Here is a 6,498-nt window from a genome sequence, read left to right on the forward strand (position 1 = left end):
CTTCAAACTGTTGCCACAATGATTTAATTTCCTTTCACTAGAACTAAGAGGCCCAAGTGAATAGGGCCAGCCTGACAATGTCCTTGTGCACTATGTGAGGTCTATAAAGACATGGTTTGGCAAAGTTGGAGTGGAAGAACTCAAGTGTCCTGCACAGAGTCCTGAACTCAATCCCATTAAACACCTCTGGAATGAAAGGAACGTTAACTGCACACAGGCCTTCTCACCCAACATCAGTTCCTGACCTTACTAATGCTCTTTTGGCTGAATTGGCAAATCCCTGCAGTCACGTTATCACAGTCACAATATCTAGTAGAAAGCCTTTCCAGAAGTAAAGTGGAGTGAGGAAAGGAGGGTTTGGGTTTGACTATAATTTTTTTCCCTGCTTTTTTCCAGCTTTCCTGTAATCAACAACAAATTGAACCATGAACTTTCATCATAAATTATGTAGTGTTTCTGTGAAAAAGAAGCTTGAATGGACCACAAAGAAGGAATAAAACATTCTTTTGTCCAACCCGTTTTTAATTAAAAAGAAAAAAACAGGTTTAAATGAGTGTGACAGTTTTCAGTTGTTTAACATATCCATAACTTACAGTTATAAAATATTAAGCCCATTTTATTGACCAGTTGACTAGGTGACAGTTGGATACATGGCAGGAGGTTATATATATATTTTTAGTCTTTGATTCTTCAATACAGATTTTTTGTCATTCAAAAATGCTTGTGCTATAATGTGAATCGGAGCATAGATAGATATAAAATGGAGAGCACAAGGTAAGACATTTTAGTTTTAGTGTTTTTTGTTATTAAATTTGTGTAGTAAATAATAATAGACAGTGTATGTTATAGATAGATACTACCCTATTTACCATTTTAGTTTAATTTAATTTAATTAAATGAATCAACTCTGAAGAAATGACAATTCATGAATTAATTTTGCTGAGTGATCCTTAACCTATACACCCATCTCCTGCAGTCATATCTTGTAATTCAGTGCTTAGTTAATTCACACTATCAAAATACTGCATTACCAGGCATCACTCTTCAGTACAAACAGTTGAATATTAGACTAATGCTAGCTGGTTTAGACATTCCAGTGTTGAGAAACTACACTCTAATCTTATTATATTTTTGTTCACTCTAGTCAGAAGCAAATATACAGTTTAACATCTATAATAATGTCATAAAAATGTATTTGTAAAGATATCCTGTGTATATCAGTAGAGGACATTTAGGAGATGACATCACACAAACTTTTATTCCGGCTACTATATAACTGACTTTTGAACATTGAACAAAGACATTTAAAGGACTTCTTCTGGACATGTCTGTGCTCAGTGGGAAACGTCTGGAAGGTTTCTGTGGATGAGTAAGCAGCCATTTTTAAAGTCTCAATAATAAATCTTTGCATGTCTCCTCCATGATAAAAGTCTGGCATTCAGACGGTGGTTAGGAAATTCTAGCAGCTTTCACTCAAATATTTCTGTTACACATGGTAATATAAGCTCACTGCTGGATCAGAAATGTATCATTTAAATTATAAATAAAATTTATTTGCCAGCAATGAGTGATGTAACGAGGTAACGTGATCATATCTTTATTTGAGTTAAGGTAACTGTAATTAAACAGAATTAATATTTTGTGAAATGCTTTTTGTTAAAATACTTTTAAAAAAAGTTTTAAGAATTTGTATTTTGTTTGTAAGTTTTATTAAGTTATGAGTTGGGACATGCTGTGTGTGCACATGGAGCAGGAGAGAGAGAAGGAAAAAAGGAGTTGGAAGCAGATCTGGTGAACTTAAAATGGTCAGTGTACCATCTGTGCTTTAATAAGTATCATGCATCTAGTTAGGTGTTCAACCCAAACACTCAGTGTAGCATTAGTTTCTGTCCGGAGTGGAAGGTAACATTGGAAAGACGTTGATATCAGGACAGAGACTTAAGTTGTGATTTACTGCGCCACGTACATGGACTTTGCTGAAGGACTGGTGGATAGCTAGCTCAAATAGCAGGGACTATGTTTGGCAAAGGAGAACTCCGCAAAGCATCAAGGCTCAGCTGTGTGAACTAGTATTCCAGAAGTGAGTACTGAAGACTGTTAAGAGGCTCTTGAGCATAATTTTGAGACAGCAGAGTTGATATAACTTGTAATTTGCATTTCAGAAATTGCAGCAGCAGGCTGGAGAAAAGCTCTCTGACTTTCTTAGGTGGCCTGAACAGTCACTAAATAAGGTGGTCCAGAAAGGTGGTCTTCCTCCTGCATGTGCTGATAAAACAAGATTAGAACAGTTATCAGCTATTGCTCGTCACTTCCTGTTTCCTCGCTTCCTGTGTTTGAATTGTTTGCTGCATGCCGGTTGCATTTGTTTTCTTGGCTAAGTATTTTAATTCATTTTTGAGTTATCCTGAGTTTATACTTTAACTTCTTACTTTTTACAAAGGGCGAACACACCGGAAATAGCATCTTAAGAGTAGAGTCCGCTTCTAGCTGGTTAGCATCACTAGCATCACTAGCCTGTTAGCCCGGTTACCGCTAGTACACATTTTTCACAGCAATTATCTCTGTTGTACTTGCCCTACAACACCATGTCACTTGTGTGTCTGCCTTTGAGTGCAGGTGAGGACACGTTCGAGCTGTACTCGGTGGAACTGGAGCTGGAGGCCGTGGGGAAGCAGATACGCAACCTACAGTTGAAGAAGGCCGAGCTGCGGGAGTGGAAAGGCGTGCTGGAAGCTTCCCGGTCAGTCGCTCACCTGTCTCAGGTAAATCCCCGGCGTGAAATTACTACTCCCTCCACCTCTACTCGGCTGTTTCTCTGTTCAGGCCCAGCGCACCCAGGAAGCTGCCTGCCCAGGTGCTGTTCACTCTGGCGCCAGGGTGCTGCGGACCCTGGGTGCAGCAGCGGAAGACGCGAGCTGGCCCCGGTCAAGGACCTCTCCCCCTCTGCCACGACCGGTCTTCGAGATCCGGACCAGACCGCGACGCTGTGATCATCGGAGCCTCCATCATCCGCCACGTCCATGCTACTGTGGCTAAAGGTAAGGCTTGCACTCACTGCTTACCTGGTACTCCTGTTCTCGCTGCACAGGTACCTAGGGTCGTGAGCAGAAACACCGGAGCTGTGGTTCTTCACGCCGGCACGAACGACACCAGCCTGAGGCAGTCGGAGATCCTGAAGAGGGATTTCAACACTCTGGTGGAGACGGTTCGCAGCACAGCGCCAGCGGCGAGGATCATCGTGTCTGGACCTCTTCCGACGTACCAGCAAGGAATCGAAAGGTTCAGTACACTTTTTGCTTTAAATGGATGATTACAGTCACGGTAACAGGTTCAGAATTTACTCTTTATTGATAACTGGAATGTTTTCTGGGAGCGTCCTAGGCTTGATGGCCTGCACCCCAGCAGAGTTGGAGCGGAGATCCTCTCGGACCACATCTCCAGGGCGCTGCACACCTTCTGACTGGTAAACTATGATTTAAATCTAAATTTTAATAGCCATCCTTCACCACGTCACATTGATACAAATGCACACATAGCTCATCCTATAGAAACTGTGTCTGTTCCCCGAGTAGTGAGATCAAAAAGTAAATGCATGGGAAGTTCTCAAAATAATCTTACTGTAATTAGACCAGAAAAATGGCAAAGAAACAAACAAAAACAGTTCCTAAAGTTTGGGCTTCTGAACATTAGATCACTTGCACCCAAAGCACTTATTGTAAATGAAATAATCTCAGAAAATAGCCTTACTGCACTCTGCCTTACTGAAACTTGGATTAAACAAAATGAATACATCGGTCTAAATGAGTCTACACCATCAGGATATATCTATAAGCATGAGCCTCGTCAGACTGGTCGTGGAGGTGGTGTTGCCAATATCTTCCTTATCTTCCTTGCCAATATATTTCCTTACTGTTACTCAGAGAACACAGTATAGATTTAGTTCTTTTGAAGTGCTTGTTCTTAATGCTGCACTCTTGCATATGCACACGAAAAAATCCATGATGTCTTTTGCTATTGCGACTGTGTTCAACATGTAAGAGCAGCTTGTGACTCAGTCTCACCTAAAGTGCTACACTCACAACTACAGTGCTTTACAAGTACAGGACAGGAAAAGTTAGATAAGCTTATTACTACAGCTAAATCAACAACTTGTTCACTAGACCCCATTGCAACTAAATTACTGAAAGAAGTGTTATGTAAAGCTGGTGAGGCTTTTCTTAATATTATTAACTCCTCGCTATCCTTAGGTTACGTCCCTAAATCTTTCAAGTTGGCAGTTATTAAGCCATTCATTAAGAAACCTAATTTAGCTCCTAATGAACTATCAAATTACAGACCTATTTCACGTCTTCCGTTTATGTCTAAAATACTAGAAAAGGTTGTGTCTGTACAACTGTGCTCCTTCTTACAGGAGAACAATATCTTTGAAGAGTCTCAGTCAGGTTTCAGGCCCCATCCTAGCACAAAAAACTGCACTTGTTAAAGTTACAAATGACTTGTTCTTAGTGCTTCATTCAACACTATAGATCACAACATTCTTGTAGATCGCTTACAAAATTACACAGGTATTCATGGACAGGTTTTAAGTTGGTTTAAATCCTACATGTCTGATCGATACCATTTTGTCAAATTAAATGGTGAATCCCCCAGTTTATTGCCAGTTAATTATGGGGTCCCTCAAGGATCAGTCCTTGGACCCCTGCTCTTCTCGATATACATGCTTCCGATATGGCTCTCATGGCTATATAGTGGTAGACTTGGAGTATGCAGCAGAGGTTCTTGGGACCAGTCAGATGGTAACACTTCTTGCTTTCATATGTACCAGTCCTAGAGCTGAAGATCAAACAATGGTTATTGTGGGTACAAACGCTAGTCAAGTCAAGTCAAGAAGCTTTTATTGTCATTTCATCCTTATATAGCTGTTGCAGTACACAGTGAAATGAGACAACCTTTCTCTAGGACCATGGTGCTACATAAAAGCAAAGACAGAGCTAAGGGCTTAGTGAGTAAGTCTTAGCCAATTAAAGTGCAACTGTGCAACCTGGCACAAACAGTGCAGGACAAGACAACAAGACAGACAAAACAATGCAGGACAACAAAAGTGCAGGTTGACACAAGTGCGGGTTGACATGCTGAAAGTGCCCTCCCCTCTAAGGGCATCTCATGGCGACCCACCAGGCTGTTCCTGGCAGTCTGTAAAACTCGGAGGAACCAAGGAGCAAGCCTGGACAGGCTTAAGGTGGGACACATGGAAAATGGGATGGATCCTAGGGAGTTTAAGAAGGACATCAACAGGGTTGAGTATCTTGGAGATGGGAAAGGGTCCGACGAATCAGGGGGGCGAGTTTGTGGCAAGCCACCTTGAGAGGGATATCCGCGGTAAAAAGCCACACCATTTGTCTGACATGATAGCTAGGAGCAGGGCATCGCATGCAGTTGGCCCAATGAGCATTGTCCTGAGAGGATTTGAGAGCACCTCTCTGGCTCTTCTCCACATACGGTGACAATGCTTGACTGGGCAAGAGCAGAGGGGACAGATGCTTCGGACTATTGACTAGAGAAAAGGGGCAGCTGGTAGCCATAGGCAGCCTGAAATGGGAACATGCCTGTAGCCGAGAAGGGCAGGGAGTTATGGGTATAGTCCAAACAAATCAACTTAGTGGACCAGGATTCAGGTTGTTCAGCACACAGGATGCGAAGGCCTGTCTCCAATTTTTGATTGCAACATTCTACATGGCCATTGGTCTGGGTGTGGAACCCTGTTTACAGACTGACTGTGGTTCCCAGAAGCTGAATGAACTCCTTCCAGAACCCAGATGTGAACTGAGAACCTTTATTGACACAATGTCTTTGGGCAGGCTATGTAGTCAAAACACATGCTGGCGAAGGAGTTGGGCCATCTCTTTAGCCGTGGGAAGCTTGGGTAAGGGGATGAAGTATGCCATCTTGGAGGACTGGTCCATAACCAAAAGGATAGAGGTTTGGCCAGCTGAGGAAGGCAGACCGATAATGAAGTCAACTCTAATGTGGAACCATGAACGTCTAGGAATGGGGAGAGGGTGGAGGAGTCCAGCCAGTTGAGTTGTGGGTTCTTGTGTTGGGCACAAGTGGTGCATGCCCCTACAAATTTGCAGACGTCCCTACGGAGCGTAGGTCACCAGAAACGCTGTTGCAAAATAGACAGAGTTCGGTACATTCCTGGGTGGCAGAACAGGGTTGAACTGTGACACAGAAGAAGAACCTGGGAGTGCAGATTTTTGGGAACGTAAAGTCTGCTTTCCGGGCAGTTGCTGGGGGTAGGTTGCCCTGACGTGGCTCGTCAAACCCTCCTTTCAATGTCTAGCTGAAACATCAGTCCCCAGTGGTGTAATTATGCTTTGCCAGAGTCAGACGGCGAGAAAAGAAGGCACACGGATTTCCCCAGTTGTCCTTGGGTTAAATTTGCGATAGGAAATATGGTCAATAAGGGGGTAGAGAGGAGGCCCAAGCTTTACTAAA

The sequence above is a fragment of the Tachysurus fulvidraco genome, chromosome 3 (assembly GCF_022655615.1).
Source record: "Tachysurus fulvidraco isolate hzauxx_2018 chromosome 3, HZAU_PFXX_2.0, whole genome shotgun sequence".
NCBI classification, from domain to species: Eukaryota; Metazoa; Chordata; class Actinopteri; order Siluriformes; family Bagridae; genus Tachysurus; species Tachysurus fulvidraco.